The sequence below is a fragment of the Garra rufa genome, chromosome 25 (assembly GCF_049309525.1).
Source record: "Garra rufa chromosome 25, GarRuf1.0, whole genome shotgun sequence".
Classification (NCBI taxonomy): domain Eukaryota; kingdom Metazoa; phylum Chordata; class Actinopteri; order Cypriniformes; family Cyprinidae; genus Garra; species Garra rufa.
Window position 1 is genome coordinate 28,709,797 of NC_133385.1, and position 20,850 is coordinate 28,730,646.

A 20,850-nucleotide genomic window follows, 5' to 3' on the forward strand; every position below is an offset into this window, starting at 1 on the left:
TGATGAGAATATGTAAAGGGGTCGATGATAAATCAAATGCTGTTGCCATGGCAACGTGTCAAACTTTAAAATTAGGTTCCTGTCTTTTCGAGGCAGATAACATGCTTAGAATTTCATAAAACTCAACACACACATCAATATTAATGATAGTTAGACACTGGCAAAAGGCCATAAATGGGTGTGGAGCAGGCACTCTATAGCTCCATCTTTTGACAAAAGTTTGGGGGTAAGTTTTTCCTACAGTCACCAAAATCTGTACATATATCGTTCTCATCAATCTGGACAACTTTCTAAATTAAACTCATTAGCTACGACCAACAGGAAGCTGGCTATTTTGATTTGAATGTGGATGGATGTGAGGCCATATCTCCACAACGATTTGTCGTATTGAGACCAAACTTGGTTTGTGTCATAACAAGCATGACCTGAGGCTACCTGCAGTGTTTCGTCACAGTGCCACCTAGTGGTCAGGAGATATGTAAATTGGCTTTTTTTGCTTATAACTTCTCAATGGTTTGGCCAGAACTGGTCTCGTTAGATTCGGAGGAGCATTCTGAATCTGACCATATCCAATTTTCCCATGTCAGCCATTTTGGGCGTCAGCCATTTTGAATTTTGTCATAAATTGCTATATTTTCCAAACGCATTGACATATCGTTACGAAACTCGGTATGTCTTCAGCACCAAGCCCTGACAGTGCTCAAAAAGTTTGGTGGCAGCGCCACCTTCTGGTCAAAAGTTATAAAGAAATTTAGAAAAATGCTAATAACTTCTGAGAAAAAAGGCTTATTGTAATGAATGAGATCTCAAAATATTCCTTGGGTCAGAGAACATTGATACCAATTATGCCAAGATTGGCCGTACTTCCTGTCCGCCATTTTGATTCATGTGGAAAACCTACTTTTTCGAACTCCTCCTAGACCTTTAGTCTGATTTTCACCAAATTTGGCTCAGATCATCTTCAGACCATGCTGACAAAAAGTTATGGATTTCATGTCGATATTCAAAACCGTTTTCATTTAACACATCAACGAATTTGCTGAAAAGATGCCAGAGCACATCTATAGCTGTATCTCTGCAAAGCTTTGAGATATTTGCACCAAATTTTGTATGTGGCATTACCACCTCAAACTGATTACACCACATTAATTTGGTAACAGCGCCACCTATTGGTCAAGAGTAATAAACCATTAATTAACTATCAATTATAAAATGTCCGAAAATGCTAATAACTGTAGATAGCATTAGCCTATTGTAATGAATTAGTCTCAAAATATTCCTTGGGTCATGCTGACAACATAGATACCAATTATGCCACAGTTGGTCAATCTCCATGTCCGCCATTTTGATTTATGTTGAAAACCTACTTTTTCAAACTAGTCCTAGACCGTTCGTCCGATTTTCACCAAAATCGAGTCAGATCATCTTCAGACTGTGCTGACAAAAAGTTGTGGATTTCATGTTGATAGATGAAACCGTTTTCGTACAGTGCCTCTAAAAAATTTTGACTTAATGCCAAAATGATTCTGAGGCTTTATCTCTGCAAATCTTTGATATAAAGACACCAAACTTTGTGTGTGCCTTTGTCACCTCACACTAAACACACCACATCGATTTGATAACAGCGCCACCTGTTGGTCAAACCTAATAAGCCATTGAATCATATCAGTAGGCGTTCTACATAATTTTTCTGTCGTTTTGATTAAAATCATGCTAAAATGGCTTCTTTTTACTTATTGTTGCAGTTGGTCTGCTGTTCCTGCCATCCTTAGCTCCTCATTTTCCCCTTTGAATGCTTGGCCCCGTAATTGCTGCTTGCAGCTATATTTGAATTTTATTATTATTATTGTTGTTGTTGTTGTTACACTTTAGCATTTGCTTTTACATTTTCATACATTTCATTGGTAATTTATCAAATTCCCAGTAGTTCAATATAAAGCAGGATGTCTGAAATAGTTTTAATAAATTGAAAATCCCCTTATTTTTATGTATGCTTGTGTAATTCTGCATGTCATCTGTTCTGCTGTCAAGGGTCTCAGACAGAGTTTCCTGATAAACATCCTGTGTGGAATATCACTTTCTGTTTCCTGGGTTGAAACTGTGCCACTGTCTTTACTGGCAGCACAGCACTTGTTTTGGAGTTTTGACTCCAGAACAACTGATACAGAACAATAGAATCACATGTCTATACCAATTTCTTCCTAATTACAAAATGTCTTGTCCTATGCCCTTTAGTGCTGATTATGGGACGCTGGCCTCCTCTGTTATTGGAAAGACAGTGTTTTTCTCATTCATAAGCAGCTCTCATTGTTTGTATTCACACTTGATAATTACTCATCAATGCTGTCAATACGCTGTATTGATGCAGTCTAACATGCTTTGTTGCTCATTCCTGACCACCTCAGAGACTCCGCCCACTGTCAGCCTGGTGATTCGTCCCATTGGCTCAGAGGTGAGTGATGATTAGCAGCCTCCACCAATCATTGAACAGCTTTCTTTGATTCTTTTTTTTTTTTTTTTAAGGAAAGCCTATGCATATTTGATATTTTTTTCACGTACTGCAGAAAAGTCAAGAAATAGATGATTTGTTACTTGTTGCGCTTATGACAAGACCAGAATAGCAAGAATTAACATACCGTTGTATAAGCTCATTATGACACTAAAGTCCTTTTTACTGACCCATATGCAATATTCAAGCATATTTCACTCTTAGTTATGCCTAATGGATTTGGAGTAGGATCTCTAGCTGGTTTATAAAAGCTCCAGTTCTCTGGATAACAAGATTTCCTAAAGCAGTTATTGGATTACAAAATATCTTAGTATGTTAGAAAATCCATCTCGTCCTCATAGCTGAAGCCTAGCACACTCACACACTTGTGCACACACACACACACAGTTCATAGCCTGGAGAGGCTCTAAAGCGGTTTTATTGCCCTTTAATAATTGCCATACAACGTTATTATCTTAATGCAGCCGCTTTTATTGGCTGAAGGGGACAGGGAATGGTTTACTAGCTCTCTCTGGAGCACTCATAGCGGCAGTATCCATCTCCATCTGTCTGTCATTCCCTCCCTCTCTCATCCCTCTCCTCTGTCTGAGTGATGATTTCTAACCAGCTGGAAGTGGTTACGGCTTTATGGTTTAAATTCCCAAGTACGGTCTGTCACATGACTGTGTTTTTGTGCAATCTAATCATTCTGTGCTTTACTTTATATGCAATGATACTGAATTTCTCTACTAAGCAATAAAATATATATTTGAGGTGTATTGTGCTTTAAACTGAACATATTTAAATTGTGTTCTAGATGGAAATGGTTTTGAAGGAGGATTGCTATGTGCTGCTTGCCTTATTCTTACTGCTTATACTTTTGAGTTTAGAGATTTGTTTGCAATTACAGGGACACTTCACCCATAAATGCATTTGAGGTTCTGTAAGGGCCAATGAGGTTCATTCTCGTGTTATGCAGCCTGTTTGAGTTTCGGTGAGATCCAGATTGGTTTGTTCTTGTGTTACACAGCATCTCTTAGCTTCTGTTTCAGATTCTGCTATTACACAGCACATTTGAGCTTCGGCAAGAACCAATGAGGTTCATTCTGCTGTAACGCAGCATGTTTAAGTTTCCGTAAGAACCGGTGAAGTTCATTCTGGTGTTACATAGCACATTTGAGCTTCCATAAGATCCAGTAAGGTTCATTCTTGTGTAAGTATGAGTAAAAACCAATAAGGTTCATTCTCATGTTACGCAGCACGTTTGAGCTTCTGTAAGAACCAGTGAGGTTTATATGGAGTGAATTTTGTTTATATTCATCAAACAAATCCAGCGTTTTGCAAACAAACTCAAAGTGATTTGCAAATACAAGAGAAAAAGCAGAGGTATGGACAAATATATGTATTGTGTGTTACAACTGTGAGCCTTTTTATAAGGAAACTTGTATTTTCTCACAAATGCGTGCAGGCAGATTTTCTCACAAATGCAACTGAGCAACTTAAGCATTTAAATGTACAACTATGGTAAAATGCAGGTACTCTCCTGGGATTACCAGGCGCTGCATTTAAATTATATGTTGTTAAATAATATGAACCTGAATGTTCATGCCACTATCATTATTTACAGTGTTGCAATTATTATTTTTCTCATGTTTCTGATAAGAACGAGGCAGTAGAGGAGTCTCAAGAGTCTCCACCTATATATAGCACATTTCACTAGTTCGCTTTTGCATATAATAAACAGCGTAAAGTTAAGCGTGTTTGGCATGCTGTCCGGGAGAGGGCTCCGAGCTCGGTAGTCATTCCCGAGCCCGGGGCACTCCCCCTGCCCAGGGAGAGGGGTCCGAGCTCGGCCTTTGGCCCGAACCCAATAGCGCTCCCCCCCTGGCTGGAGGTGAGGAGAAAATAAACAGGGGGGGTGGGAGGGATGCTGGAATCAGAGATAGCTGAAGGTAGGACTGCTTGGTTATTTAAAGGGACTGTAGTAATGGGATAGGGAGAGTGATTGGATAGGGAGTGATTGCTGATGATGAATTGGCCGTGTTAATTATCTGCGCGAGCTCCTCCTGAAATTTGTTAATGAAACATCACTTCACTAGTTCGCTTTTGCATATAATAAACAGCGTAAAGTTAAGCGTGTTTGGCATGCTGTCCGGGAGAGGGCTCCGAGCTCGGTAGTCATTCCCGAGCCCGGGGCACTCCCCCTGCCCAGGGAGAGGGGTCCGAGCTCGGCCTTTGGCCCGAACCCAATAGCGCTCCCCCAAAGTGCAAAATAACTGCAGGACAGCAGCCAGGTGGCCCCCCAAAAAGCTTAACTTGAGCTGGAGGGATGCTGGACGATTAGCGGCGGGGAAGCGCGGGAGGAGCTGCTGCGGGCACTGCTAGGGAAGGAAAAGCAAAGAGAACCTTATGTGGGGTGGCAATTAGGGGGAATGAAGAATGGCGTTTTCTTGGGGGTGGGTACTGCTGTGGCGTAGGGGAAACATGCTAGGTGCTCTAGGATGTGTGGGCTTTGCTGCGCTAAAGGGGACTGAGCGGTGGCTGCCGCGTGAAAGGGGGAATAAGCGGGGCGCTCTAGACAGAGCGGGCATTGTTGCGGCATGGGGAAATAAGCAGGGCGTTCTAGTGTGAGCGGGCATTGCTGCGTGAAAGGGGGAATAAGCGGGGTGCTCTAGTCAGAGCAGGCATTGTTGCGGCATGGGGAAATAAGCGGGGCGCTCTAGTCAGAGCGGGCATTGCTGCGGCATGGGGAAATAAGCGGGGCGCTCTAGTCAGAGCGGGCATTGCTGCAGCGTGGGAAAGTAAGCAGGGGCTGCGGCGAGAGCGGTCATTGCGGTGCGTGCGGGCACTGCTGTGGCATGGGGGAATAAGCGGGGCGCTCTTAGCAAGAGCGGGCATTGCTGCGGCATGGGGGAATAAGCGGGGCGCTCTAGCGAGAGCGGGCAATGCAGCGGCGTGGGGAAACGAGCAGGGGCTATGGTGAGAGCGGGCATTGCAGTGCGTAAAGGGAATGAGCGGGGCGTTCTAGAATGAGCAGGCGTTGCTGCGGCATGGGGGGAGCGAGCGGGGTGGCTTTAGCATGAGCGGGCGTTGCTGATCTGTAAGGGGAATAAGCGGGGGCTTGAACAGGAGCCATGCGATGTTGAGCGTGACGGGAAAAGCGGGGCGAGCACTGCTGTGCGTCAGGGGGGCTCCAGCGGGGGCGCGCATTGCTGCGTGTATAGGGGATAAGCGGGGGCTTGAACAGGAGCCATGCGATGTTGAGCGTGACGGGAAAAGCGGGGCGAGCACTGCTGTGCGTAAGGGGGGCTCCAGCGGGGGCGTGCATTGCTGCGTGTATAGGGGATAAGCGGGGACTTGAACAGGAGCCATGCGATGTTGAGCGTGATGGGAAAAGCGGGGCGAGCACTGCTGTGCGTAAGGGGGGCTCCAGCGGGGGCGTGCATTGCTGCGCATATAGGGGGATAAGCGGGGGCTTGAACAGGAGCCATGCGATGTTGAGCGTGACGGGAAAAGCGGGGCGAGCACTGCTGTGCGTAAGGGGGGCTCCAGCGGGGGCGTGCATTGCTGCGCGTATAGGGGATAAGCGGGGGCTTGAACAGGAGCCATGCGATGTTGAGCGTGACGGGAAAAGCGGGGCGAGCACTGTTGTGCGTAAGGGGGGCTCCAGCGGGGGCGCGCATTGCTGCGCGTAGGGGAATAAGCTGGGGTTTTAACGAAGGCAGGATGTCCCAAGGAAAAGGGACGCCGAGGGGGTGGTTGAAGCGGCTAGAGATGGCGTGGACGGGGGTGGGCTGGCGGTAGAACGGGTTGGCCGATTAGGGTTTGGTGTGTTTCCCTGATAAAAGAGCGATCTGCTCGAATGTAGCTCTTGAAAGCTTCAGATGACCAGCGGCCGAGCGCTTGGATCTGCTGTTGGGAGAGACCTTTTTGGGCGGCTGTAGTTGCTGCGCCTATGCGAAATGAATGGCTGGAGAAGTTGTCTGCTGGGGTACCAGAGAGAAGCAAGACAGACTTCAGGTGCTTTTGGAACCAGAAGCGTGTGGCAGGGCGGTTGGCATCATCAGTAAAGAGGGGGTCAGAGGGGAGGATTGGGATTTCCTGTGGCAAAGGAAGGCTGGAGGGTTTGGAATGGTTGGAGGGGAGTTTGGAGGTTAAAAATATAAATGAAATGGCCCTTCTTTATTTGGTCTGTCTTGCTTTGTTTAATAAAGTATGAGATGGTATCGCCGTCTAGCACGGTTAGGTCGGAGACGGTGGGGTGAATGGCTGGGTTAAAACTGGATGTAATGGCGAGCTCAGAGCATCTGAGGAAACCGAAAAAGCCAGGATGAACATGGCGTCCAGTGTGTGGGCAGTGTGGATGGAATGGTAGCCTTTGCGGAGGGAGGAGATGCATTTGGTCAAAATATTTAAAGTGATAGGTTGTCTGGGGTCTGGGCGGTTGGGCTGGGTTTTTTGGATGCCTTTGATGAGAAGGGAGGTCTGGGAATTAGTTATATGAGGGGAAGGCGAGCCGTGACACAGTTTATGAAAAAACTGAATACCGCTAAGGTATGCTTTGATGGAGCTAGCTTGGAGGTTTTTATGGGAATTGAGGTGGGAGATAAATGAGGTGACAGTGAGCAGGGATAAAACGGGGAAAGGTAAGCTGTAGGCGGCGTGGAAAGTTTTAAAGCATTTCCACGCTGTGAGGTAGGATTGGAGAGTCCTGAGGGAGACTGCTTGGAGAATGGAGTCGATGGATGCTTCGAGAAGAGGCCTTAGGGGGAGGGTTATGGGAATATCAGTTCTGAATAAGGAGGGACTGGGGTTGGGAGCGGGTCCGCTTCTGGAGCCGGCGATCTGAATTTCTGAAAAACAAAACGAGAGAGAGAGTCAGCGATTTGATTCTTTGACCCGGGGATGTGTTTTGCAGTTATGATAAATTGGTCACGAGCTGAAATCCAAATCAAACATCTGAGCAAAGGCATGAGTACGGGGGAGTGGGAACGGCCTTTGTTAATGCAGTGCACGGTAGCTGCGTTGTCGTATTGGACGACGATGCTGGTGGCGGACCATTCTTTGCCCCATAGGGAAGCTGCGGCCACTAATGGGTAAAGCTCAAATAGTGCTGAGGATGATAGCTGGAGGGGTAAATTTGCCAACTCTGGGGGCCAGGTAGAAGCGAACCAGCGGCCCCGGAGGAAACCTCCAAAGCCGACGGAGAGGGCGGCGTCGGTATATAATTCGATATCAATTGGGGAAGAAACCAAATTGCTGTAAAAGAACGATAGCTGTTCCACTGTTTAAGGAAGGAAATCCATAAGCTGAGCTCCTTGCGGCAAGAATCAGTTATGGAAATGCGGTCCTCAAGGGTGTGGGCGGAGGAGGAGAGGGAGAGGAGATGGGAGATAAAGGGGCGGCCTTGTGGGATGATGCGCATCGCGGTATTTAGATGACCCAGAATGGATAGCAGCTCCACGGACGGCGAAATAGAATTCGTTTTTCCAGCAAATGCCAAATAAGTGCCAGAAATCTGGGTGGATGGGCGTAACTTTGAAAGCAGAAGTAATATTGACTTTGGCCAACCAAGCGCCGCGACCTGCTTTAATCAAGGTAGTGGCTTGGTCGACGTCGTGATAGTGAAGAGAAAACTCTTCAAGTGGAATGAGGCTGTTAATGCTAAGGAATGGGGAATTATGCGGAGATAAAAGATCAATTATGAGGCGTTTTTGCCTGAGAATTTTCTGGTGGCAACACCGATGGGGCTGACTCGATAGATGCTAAAGGGAGGAACAGAAAAGGGGCCTATCATGAAATTTGAGTCTATTTCTTTTTAATTAGGCCGTCCACTATTTCGGGTTCGGTGAGAGCGGAGTGGAGATTTGGGCAGATGAGGTTTTGGGAGGGGAGGCTCAGGACGCCGGGGTGGAATCCATGTGTGAGACCTGCTAGTATCTGGGTCCTGATGGAGTTGGAAACTGGGGGAGGTTCCTGCGCTAAAGCGTTTGGCGGGGCTGGAAGGGGTGTGGCTGAGGCCAATGAGAAGGGAGGACGGGCCTGAGGAGGAGGGAAAGTGGCTACCGGGACCGGTAGTGGCGGTAAACCTGAGCTGCGGCCGTCTCCTGGGACGGAAAAGAAGGGGGGAAAGAGAGGGGGAATGGCGTGCGTCGGAGCCTGCGAGGATAGAGGCATGCTCGCGCTGGGGACGGCTCCTGGGGCGGAGGAAACAGAAGGGAAGAGAGGGGGAATGGGGAGCGCCGGTGCTTGTGGCATGAGCGGGGGAATGCTCGTGCTATGAGCGGAAGGCGGTGCTGCGGGCCATGAGAATGGGAGAGAAAGGAGGGGCAAGGGTTGCGGACGGGAATCGGCTGCTTGGAGTGGGCGAGCTCGTGCTGCTGCGGCGGCTTGTGGAGGCGATGGCCGGCTCTCTGACAGCATGAGCGGCGGGCTCCCGCTTCGAGGATCGAGCGGGATGGGCGTGGCTGGAGACTGCGGTGTCCGGGGCGTGGCCCAAGCTCGGTGACGGCCTTCTGCTGCATCCTGACGTGGAGTAGGGGGCTCTGCATAAGCGTAAGCTGGCGTCTCGGAGCAGTGTTGTTTTTTGACAACCATCTTAGATTTAGTCTTTATGGACTAAAATGCTTGTTAGATTTAGTCCAATTTTAGTCGACGAAAGCCAAAAAGGTTTTAGTCTAAAAAGGGGAAAAAGTCTTTTAACAAATTAATGTAGGTCAGTAAGTATTTTGCTGTTGGGTAGTGTCACTTGTAAGTTCTGAAAATAGCAGATCTAGTTCAACACAATGTGAGCTTCCGGATCGACTATTTTCACCAATAATTGCAATAAGGAATGTTTTAAAACATAAAAGACAAACAAGGATGGAATGCTAAAACGGCTTGCCATGCTAGTATGGCAAAGAGTATTTAATGCTAAAACGGCTTGCCATAGCGGCATCAAAACGTTTAAGGTTTTGATTGGCATGCACGATAAGCAGAAATGTCATGCATTTTAAACGTCTGACGGACCACCCGTCTCATCAACGAAAACTCACGCACGTCTCGTCATGTTTTAGTCATCAACGAGCCATTTTTTATCTCGTCATCGGCTCGTTATCCTCATGAAAAGTGGCGTCAACGAAATGATTTCGCCATCGTTGACTAAAACTAAAACAACACTGCTCGGAGTGCGAGCAGCAGCGGTGCGTGAGGGCCTGCGGCTCCGTGATGCAGCGGCGGGCTCGATTAGTGGATCCTGTGGAGCGCTGGTGGCCTGAGCGGCGACCTGGATGAAGGCCGGATGAGCTGCAGGTTTGTCTGTATCAGAGGAATAATCCTCGGAGGACGAGTGAATCTCGGACATGTTGCGGCGATTGGGAGTGCCAATGCTGGAATCAGAGATAGCTGAAGGTAGGACTGCTTGGTTATTTAAAGGGACTGTAGTAATGGGATAGGGAGAGTGATTGGATAGGGAGTGATTGCTGATGATGAATTGGCCGTGTTAATTATCTGCGCGAGCTCCTCCTGAAATTTGTTAATGAAACATCACATAAAATGAGCTTCAGCGGAAGTTTACGAGCTAGCTTATCATTAAGTTCTAAAGAACGCTTCATGCGTATGGTCAATTCCTGAGGTGATTTTATGTTTTATGTTACATTGTTTGGTGTGCAATGTCTGTTTGCTCCTCTACAATGTCGCCTGCTATTTCAAATGCACAAGCCCTTTAAATTTGAATGAAGTCTGATGAACTGTCAATGTTTTATCATTCATTAGCTTTAAAAAATTTGTTCTGAACGTGATCCCACCGATATCGTTGCCCTGTATCGTTATAGTTGTGAACTCTGCTATTCTCTTACATTTAAAATGATTTTTAGAATGTTATCTTTATGGTTATAATTATTGTTATTGTTCTTGGTGTGAACGGGCCTTTAGTAACCATTCAAAATACCTTAGCAACACCCTAGCAACCACATAGTACCGTAGCAACTGCATACCACCTACCTAACAGTGCCCTAGTAATGGCCAACCATTCAAGAACAACCAATCATATCAATTGCCATTCAATCAGCCAGATTGCTCTATTAACCTTACTTCTAGATTCCGTTGAAACACCTATAGTAGCAACCCCTCCAAAACACCCTAGCAACTTCTTAGCAACCCCTCCAAAACACCCTAGCAACTTCTTAGCAACCACCCATACGAAAATGTAAAATGTAGTTGTCATTATTATTGTTAGCATGAAGTAGGTGTTTAGTGAATTCTCTTAATTAGCAGCTCCATGCAGAGAAACACCCTTCGAATTACCAGTGCTTTCTTTCTCTTTACATCATTATTGTTGTGATTTGCATAACAATAACAAGCACCCACAAGTGCAATGGGTGAATGGGGATCTCTGCCAGCGGGACAGTGTGTGGGGGAGTCAGGGTGGGTTTGGGTACCGGGTGTTAATTGCATGTGAGTTCTGGCTCTGATATCACACACATGATCGCATGAAGAGTTCAGATCTTTGCTGTCTGAGAGACGAGGGACACTGACTTATGTGTTTCATCATTAGTGGAGCTGGGGCCAGAAGATGAGAGAGAAGGGACACATGGGAATTTCTGAATTTTAAGATGTCTGACAGGATTCTGGATGAAGGGAGAAGAAATGGAATTCTGTATTGGAACGCAGTGCACTAGAAAATTATGTGGGGTAAACAAAAGTCTAAAAGTGACAGGAGCACCCCAAAAATAAAATTACAAATGGATTATATATATATATATAGAGAGAGAGAGAGAGAGAGAGAGAGAGAGAGAGAGAGCCGATATACAACCATATCTCAAGTCTACGAGTGTGATATTGCGTTTATACAACAGTTCGACGGCACGAGTGTGTAAATACATAAACAAAATAACAACGGAGTGTCTTTAAAAGCCCTCTTTTGTGCGAACTATTCCTTCCGCCAGGAATTCAAATCAAAGTTTGACGGTTGGTCAGCTGAGCATAAGCTTCTCGTTACTAATTCCAAAACGTCACTTTAGAACTAGTAACGAAGGAATGTTGAGTTGCTTCATTGAAAGCCTATTGTATTTAAGCAATAAGGTACGAGAGGCCGTGCTGTATCATGAATAAATCACGGCTGAAGGGCGTTGTTAGGCACGACGCGAAGCGGAGTGCCTGCAACCCCTTCAGCCGTGATTTATTCATGATACAGCACGGCCTCAAGTACCTTATTGCTTTTATAAAACGGTTACCACACAATAAAAATATTAAAATCAAAAATATATATTAATTTATATATATTAAGTTGTACGTTTTCATAAAGTAAAATCATTAACTGCCTTCCGCTGTAAAAAGTAGTCCCTAACTGCTGCAGCTGTGTTTACGTTGCTAAGGGTGGTTGCTAAGGGGGTTCAATGATACACAAAACCGTTGAGTGAAGCGGTCATGAATATGACACAGCTGCTGACCAATCAGAATTGAGGAATGGAACTAACCATTTTATAATACTGCATCAAAATCTCACTGTATCATGTTTGAGTATTATCACAGAGAGATGGACTGAGCGAGTCATTAACGTACTTGCATCTGATAGAGCATTCATTATTCATATTCACGATGATATGACTTTAGTTTGAATGTTTACTGATGAAAGCGTTAATATCCGTTCATCTGTTATGGGTGATTTTGCTGCTCAGTGCATTTATTCGCTGTAGCAAACTGTTGTTGAAGCTAAAAAGAACTTCTGCTTAACTTCAGTTTAAAAGTCCCAAAGTCACTATTAACTGCTCACTCATAACACGGTCTCTTGTCGCCATCTAAAGGCGGAACAATGTAACGTTAAATAAAATCACCATCAAGAATACACGCACGTTACTCAAAACTAAGTACTATTATTAAATACATTATTTAAAATATAATTTATATACATTTTTATTTATTGAGTAATAATATTTAATAACAAAAACAGACATCAAAAAGTTGCTAGGCAATTCAGTCAAGAGTAAAGGCAGCATTCAGCATTGTATTTACATAAACATGCTACATGAACTATCTTCTTCTCTGGAACACAAATAATAGATTACTGAGATCAAAGACTGCCCGTTAGATTTACCCACAATGAATTACATGTCAGGTGTAACCACTACAGAGACATCAGAGCCAGCGGTAAATTCCTGAAGATCTGGCCGTGGTGAGAGCGCTCTTGAGCGGATTGATGAGTGCAGAACGCCCCCTGACGTTATGGGTCTCGCACGTCCGAAAACGACGAAGCAAATTTTCAAACAGACGTTATCTTTATTAACAAACTGCATTTTTGAACTATAAACAAGTACATTCTCGCCTGAAAACCTCTTAAAACTACATTCCGTGACACAAAAAGAGTAATATTTATAAAATGATATGGGATTTGGACGTCTGCCATGTAACTCACAAAAATCCGGTCCGGCTAGAACACGCGGAGTGATACAAAATTGTGAAAGGGCGTTCCTGTAGCATACCAGAATATCTCACGGTTATCAACCAATCAGATTTGAGAACCAGAAGAACTGTTGTATAAATATATATATACACACACACTGTATATACAGTCAAGCTCTAAATTATTCATACCCCTGGCAAATTCTGACTTAAAGTTACTTTTTTTATAGTTATTTTTAAATAACACAGAAGTCTCCCAAGATATAATTAGACGATGTACAAGAGGCGTCATTGTGAAAAAAATATATATATATTTCTCAGCTTTTATTTACATTTGAACAAAAAGTGGCATGTCCAAAATTATTCATACCCTTCTCAATAATCAATAGAAAAGCCTTTATTGGCTATTACAGCAATCAGAAGCTTCCTATAATTGCTGACCAGCTTTTTGCCTTTTTCCACTGGCCCATTCATCTTTAGCAATGAGCTCCAAGTCTTTCAGGTTGGAGGGTCTCCTTGCCATCACCCTGATCTTTAGGTCCCTCCACACATTCTCAATTGGATTTAAGTCAGGACTCTGGTTGGGCCACTGTAAAACATTAATGTTTTTGTCTGCTAATCATTTCATCACCACTTTTGCTGTGTTTGTGTTTTGGGTCGTTGTCGTGCTGAAATGTCCACTGGTGCCCAAGGCCAAGTTGCTCTGCAGACTGCCTGATGTTGTTGTTGAGAATTTTGATGTATTACTCCTTTTTCATGGTGCCGTTTACTGTGATCAGGTTCCCTGGTCCACCGACTAAAAAACACCCAAAAAACATTAGGTTCCCACCACCATGTTTGACAGTGGGGACGGTGTTCTTAGGGTTGAAGGCTTCTTCTTTTTTATGCCAAATGAAGGCTACATCATTGTGGCCAAACACTTAAATTTTTGTTTTATCTGACCATAAAACAGGAGATCAGAAGTCTTCTTCTTTGTCCACATGAGCATTTGCAAAGCCAAGTGGGATTTTGTGTGCCTTATCTGGAGAAGTGGTGTCCTCCTTGCTCTGTGTCCGTGGAACCCAGTGGTGTGCAGTGTCTGTTGAACTGTCTGCCTTGAGATGTTGCCACCAGCAGAGCCCAGATTCATCAGGATGGCCTTGGTGGTGATCCTTGGATTCTTTTTTACGTCTCTCACTATCCTCCTGGATTATCTCTCTCACTATCCTCCTGGATTATCTCTCTCACTATCCTCCTGGCCAGCACAGGTGTCACTTTTGGCTTCCGACCACATCCTCTGAGATTTTTCACAGTGCGGAACATCTTGTATTTTTAAATAATACTTTGCACTGTAGCCACTGAAACTTCAAAACATTTAGATATGGCCCTTTCCTGACTTGTGAGCAGCCACAATGCACAGCCGCAGGTCCTCAGTGAGCTCCTTTGTCTTAGCCATGACTGTCCACTAGGGGTGTGCAAAGCAGCCGGTATTTGTATCTGTATTTGTATTTGTTGAGGGGGGAAAAGTATTTGTATTTGTATTAGAGTAAAATTCAAAATAGGTGTAAAATCCTGTTTTTTTTTTTTTGTGTGTTACACTTATAATTTACGTTATAGTGTAAGTATTCTTTAATTATATCCATTATAATAATTATGTATATGCAATATTGGTTGATGTTTTTGAACATGTAACAAGGAACGCCATTGAAAAGAAAATAACATAACAGCCATTACCTCATCCATGGTTAAACCAACAACTAATAAAATACCATTGTGAACATTATGAACCCCACCACCGCTGAACAGACGGAATAAAAACAAATAATACTTAAAAGAACTGTTCTTCTTCTGAATGAACTTCTTTCCCGTGGCGCCTGCCGTTGCTAAGCAACCATGACCTGATCTCTCAATGAAGACTCGGAAGTTTCAGCAAAGCATAAATGGATTTCCAGCATTAAAAATTGCTTGCAGTCAGTGTTGTTTTCGTCACGATGACGATGACGAAATCATTTCGTTGACGCCACTTTTTTTCATGACGATAACGAGACGATGACGAGATAAAAATGGCTCGTTGATGACTAAAACATGACGAGACGTGTGTGAGTTTTCGTTGACGAGACGAGAATAGACGAAAATGTTAGTGGGTGGTCCATCAGACGTTTAAAATGCATGACATTTCCGCTTATTGTGCATGCCAAGTAAAACTTAAAAAGTATCTGACGCTATGGCAAGCCGTTTTAGCATTAAATACTCTTTGCTATACTAGTATGGCAAGCCGTTTTAGCATTCCATCCTTGTTTGTCTTTTATGTTCTAAAACCATTCCTTCATTATTGTAATTATTGGTGAAAATAGTCGATCCGGAAGCTCACATTGTGTTGAACTATAGATCTGCTATTTTCAGAACTTATAAGTGACACTACCCAACAGCAAAATATTTACTGACCTACATTAATTTGTTAAAAGACTACTTTTTTCCCTTTTTTTGACTAAAACTAGACTAAAACCTTTTTGACTTTTCGTCGACTAAAACCTTTTTGACTTTTCGTCGACTAAAATTGGACTAAAACTAAGAAGCATTTTAGTCCAAAAGACTAAGACTAAGACTAAATCTAAGATGGTTGTCAAAAACAACACTGCTTGCAGTAGCTCTGCTATAAAATGGTTATTCCTGTACAGATATGATAAGCTGTTCCTCCAACTTGGCTGTTTTTCAATGTTATTAAGGGAAAGGGTGAAGCTGATTGGTTGGTTCTGGTCACATGACCTGCGCTGCGCTTGTGGCATTCTGAAAAGTTGAAATTTATCTGGATGCGGCGCGGACGCACCTGGAAAAAACAAGCGCGTAGCACCGTGTCCGCGTCGCTTCCATTATGAGCGCGCATACCGCGCGTCTACATGTGAACGGCCCCTAATGGAATAATCTCCCGATCAAACTCTGCTTCCCAAAAGCTATAAACTGCCTCCGGAACCCAGTTAAGGTACAAAAATCTATTCAACAAAAATAGCGATGCAGTGAAGTCTTTTTTCACCCAGCCGAGTCTTCTCTGTTGCTGTGTGTAGCAGACTGTGTCAGTCACCTCTTTTACCCCCACCCCCCGACTCCTGAATGTCACTCACTCACTCACTCACTCACTCACTCACTCACTCACTCACGCGGGCATGCACTGACTGCGGTCTCATGAGGAAACGCAGCTTTTTGATATAAAGTTTTTCTTGTTCCCGAATACAAATATTTTTTAAAGTATTTGTTCGAAATAAGTATTCGTAAAAAACACGCTATTTGTACCTTTCCGAATACCGTATTCGGGTTCGGCTCCACCCCTACTGTCCACAAACCAACAGCAGAGAGCTTCTGTTTTTCACCTGTTGAGTTGATTAAAACAGCTGTTCCCAATGAATCAGAGTAATTAGGATGCTTTAGAACAGCTTGGACTATTTGGAATGGTATAGAACTTTGGATTTTCCCATAGACTGTGACAGTTTGCAAAGGGTATAAATAATTTTGGACATGCCGCTTTTTGTTCAAATGTAAATAAAAGCTGAGAAATATTTTTCCATAATGATGCCTCTTGTACGTCGTCTTATTATCTTTTGGGAGAAGACTGTGTCATTTCCAGTCAAAAAAACTTGCTGGTTAAATAAAAGTAACTTTATGTCAAAATTTGCCAGGGGTATGAATAATTTCGGACTTGACTGTATATATATGAATCATGACTTCTGTATTGTAGTATTTGAAAGGGGCCGATCGTGCACCTCCCCACAGTGAATCAATACTCGCGTCCCTACCCACTGAGCACTGAAAATTATGGGGGAAGGGAGATCCATTATTCAAAAGTGAGGGCCTGAAAATGCAAAATGTTTTTTCCAAAAACCTTCTTTCCAGTTGGTTGCTGAAATAAAGAGGCTTGTTGCACTGTAATAACATTTTTTCTACTCTCACATCCAGTGTAGAACAAACCGCTGTGCTTCAGTCGCTATGTAATTATCTCTTTGGCAACTGCCGTCGCTGTGATTGCCGCTGAGGACCAAGAGACCAGGGAAGGGCAGGTGTGCGTGTGTGCACGCCCGCTTCACAAATTATTTCAAGCTCTACAGACCTCTCACAAATCAAAACCAGCATTTCATTAAAACACAAATTGTTGCTGATGGATTCATGACTTGATGAGAATGGCGCCGTGTGTCCACCATTGAGACCAATAATCATACATCACCCTGCTGAGGACTGTCCAGATGTTTAAAATGCACATCTGTATGTAATCAGCAGCATCTGATGCACTTTTAAAAAAAATAGCTTGCTAAAAAAATTATATTTGCTTAAAATGTACTCACTTTATTCAAGATGTAGAAGAGTTTTGTTTTTTCATCAGAAAAGATTTGGAGAAATTGCATTGCATCACTTGCTCACCAATGGATGTGAATGGGTGCCGTCAGAATGAGAGTTGAAACAGCTGTTAAAAAAATCACAATACGTAATCCACACCACTCCAGTCCAATAATTAATGTCTTGTGAAGCGAAAAGCTGCATGTTTGTAACAAACAAATCCATCATTAACGTTTTTTTTTTTTTTTTCTCTCATTTTAGACTATCACTTCTGGCCAAAATATAGTCCACAATCCATAACAACGCTTCCTCCAGTGAAAATGTCCATCCTCTGTTGTCATCTCACATCAAAATCCACACAAATATTTGTTTAGAGCTGTTTTTGCTGCTAAACTGTGCTTGATCTGTGCATATTTTTCTCCTGATTCAGACAAGATGACTTTTTCATTGGAGAAGTTTTAAAAAAGCAACAGTTTAAAGTTAAATATGTCTTTATAATGGATTTTCTTTTTTTTTACAAACATGCAGCTTTTACTTAAAGGATAACTGTTGCCAAAATGCAACCTGGGCTGTTTTTTTTTTTTACTGTAAACGAGACAAACTTATATCTAAAAGCATAATTACGACAAACGAGCCGTTTTTGAGATTGACCGTGATTTCGTTTTGTGGTCAATGGCCGGTGAATGGGAGTACTAAGGGCATAACTTTGAGAGCATCAAAATCGATATTTTTACAACACTAAGAAGGCTCAACACACCATGACACTTTGCTCGAAGTATCGCCTGGGTCTCTACACATGAACTCGAGCATTGAGAACATTGTTCGTGTACACACAGTTTACTAAAAAGAAAGGTTTTGAACAACTCACTTTCACTGTTTGAGTTTCCGTTCGCGGCCGTCTTGCCAGTCAAGAAGTGTCGATCTCCGAGTGCGAGGATGGATAGCTCCTAAAGCATATTTCCATATAAATGCACGGCTAATTCGTTGTTTTGTCGCAAGTGAAAAAACAATATTAAACTTCTAGTTGTAAAAAGAGCCTCATATAAGCCTAATATTTCGTCCTGTGGAGTCCATTCATTCGCATTCGGAGATTGATACTTCTTGACTGGCAAGACGGCCGCGAACGGAAGCTCAAACAGTGAAAGTGAGTTGTTCAAAACCTTTCTTTTTAGTAAACTGTGTGTACACGTACAATGTTCTCAATGCTCGAGTTCATGTGTAGAGACCCAGGCGATACAGTACTTCGAGGAAAGTGTCATGGTGTGTCGAGCCTTCTTAGTGTTGTAAAAATATCGATTTTGATGCGCTCAAATGTATGCCCCTAGTACTCCCATTCACCGGCCATTGACCACAAAACTAAATCACGGTCAATCTCAAAAACGGCTCGTTTGTCGTAATTATACTTTTAGATATAAGTTTGTCTCGTTTACAGTAAAAAAAAAAAACAGCCCAGGTTGCATTTTGGCAACAGTTATCCTTTAACTGATGGACTGGACTGGACAGTAGTGGTGTGGATTACTTGTGGATTATTGTGATGGACTCTCATTCTGACGGCACCCATTCATTCCAGAGGGTCCATTAGTGAGCAAGTGATGTAATGCGAAATTTCTCCAAATCTGGTTAAGAAATAAACTCTGTTTTGATCAAAATCCTCCACACATATTTGTTTAGATCTGTTTTGACTTGTAAATGGTGCTTGATCTGTACACATTTCTCTCTTGATTCAGATGAAATTACATTTTCCACTGAAGAAAGCAGGATTAGGGATTGAGGACTCGTATTTTAGATGCAAGCAATGGTTTGAAGTTGAAAACATCTTAACAAGATGTTAATTGATGGGCTAGAGTGGTGTGGATTAGCCTACTTGTGGATTACTGTGATGTTTTTATCAGCTGTTTGGACTCTAATTCTGACGGCACCCATTCACTGCAGAGGATCCATTGGTAAGCAAGTGACGTAATGCTAAATTTCTCCAAATCTGATAAAGAAACAAACTCTATTTTGATCAAAATCCAGCCACATATTTGTTTAGATCTTTTTTTTTTTTACTGTTTTGGCTTGTAAATGGTGCTTGATCTGTGCATATATCTCTTCTGATTCAGATAAGACATTCTTTTCCACTGGAGAAAGCAGGATTAGGGATCAAGGACTCGTATTTTAGTTGCAAACAATGGTTTGAAGTTAAAAACATCTTCACAAGATGTTAATTGATGGGCTGGAGTGGATTACTTGTGGATTACTGTGATGTTTTAATCAGCTGTTTGGACTCTCATTGTGATGGCACCCATTCACTGCAGAGGATCCATTGGTGAGCAAGTGACGTAATACTAAATTTCTCTAAATCTGATAAAGAAACAAACTCTATTTTGATCAAAATCGACTCACATATTTGTTTAGATCTGTTTTGGACTGTTTTTGCTTGTAAACGGTGCTCGATCTGTGCATATTTCTTTTCTGATTCAGATGAAATGACGTTTTCCACTGGAGAAAGCGGGATTAGGGATCGAGGACTTGTATTTTAGATGCAAGCAACAGTTTGAAGTTAAATACATCTTCACAAGATGTTAATTGATGGGCTGGAGTGGATTACTTGTGGAATACTGTGATGATTTTATCAGCTGTTTGGACTCTCATTCTGACGGCACCCATTCACTGCAGAGGATCCATTGGTGACCAAATGATGGAATGCTACATTTCTACAAATCTGATGAAGAAAAAACTCATCTACATCTTGGATGGCCTGAGGGTGAGTACATTTTCAGCACATTTTCATTTTTGGGTGAACTATCCCTTTAAGCAACACTGTTTTTTAAGAAACTAGTCTTATCTTAAACTTGCACTCAATATTATATTTTCAAATTAAAATGTGTCAATATATTAGCTCAGTAGATGTTGAGTCTTTATTGTCTCAGCATAAAGCCATGGCGCAACGACTGAACAGATGCTCCCATGGCTTCTGAAATTCAGTCGTCATTTCCAAACCGATTCAGACAGCCTGACAAATGCAGAAACATAGACATCTGCTGTGTGAAGTAGCCAGCAGGTTGATGCTTGAATGCGAATGTAGTCAGCCAGCAGATATCAAGTCTGTGTCCGCATAGTCCTGTGAAGCTCCAGTCAGGATTTACACTGCATATAAACACATCATTTCAGTTTGAAATATAGAGATACAGTGGGACAGAAATGCAGTCGGGGGACTGGTCTGAGGGGTTTGAGATAGTGGAGGTGGGAGTGATAGGGATTCAGCAACTGGAACAGATGTCAGGCTATGAACAGGTGCTGGTTGTGCGATACCGTGTACAGGCTCAGATGTTCCTCTGTGTGATGTTCACCTGCAGTCTCTTTCACAACTAAATTAGCCGTTTTTCAAAGCTACAATCCTGCATGCTTGTTTTTTCCCCAGTGTTTTATAGGACCACGATGATAAATCAATGCATCGATGACTCTGAGATATTCCGAATGCATTGTGATTCTCTCTGGAATCAATTCTGAGCTGTATCTAGCTCTAATCTTGTTTTTAAAGGCACACATAAACGCTCGCGTTCATGCAATTGCTCCTTGGCTCAGAATGCTTTATGATGCAAGAACACAGCTCACTGTGAACATCCTTGTAATTTGCTTCAACTTTTTCAACTTTATGAATTATTATTTTAGGTTCAAGTGTGTGTAAGGAATTGGAAGCA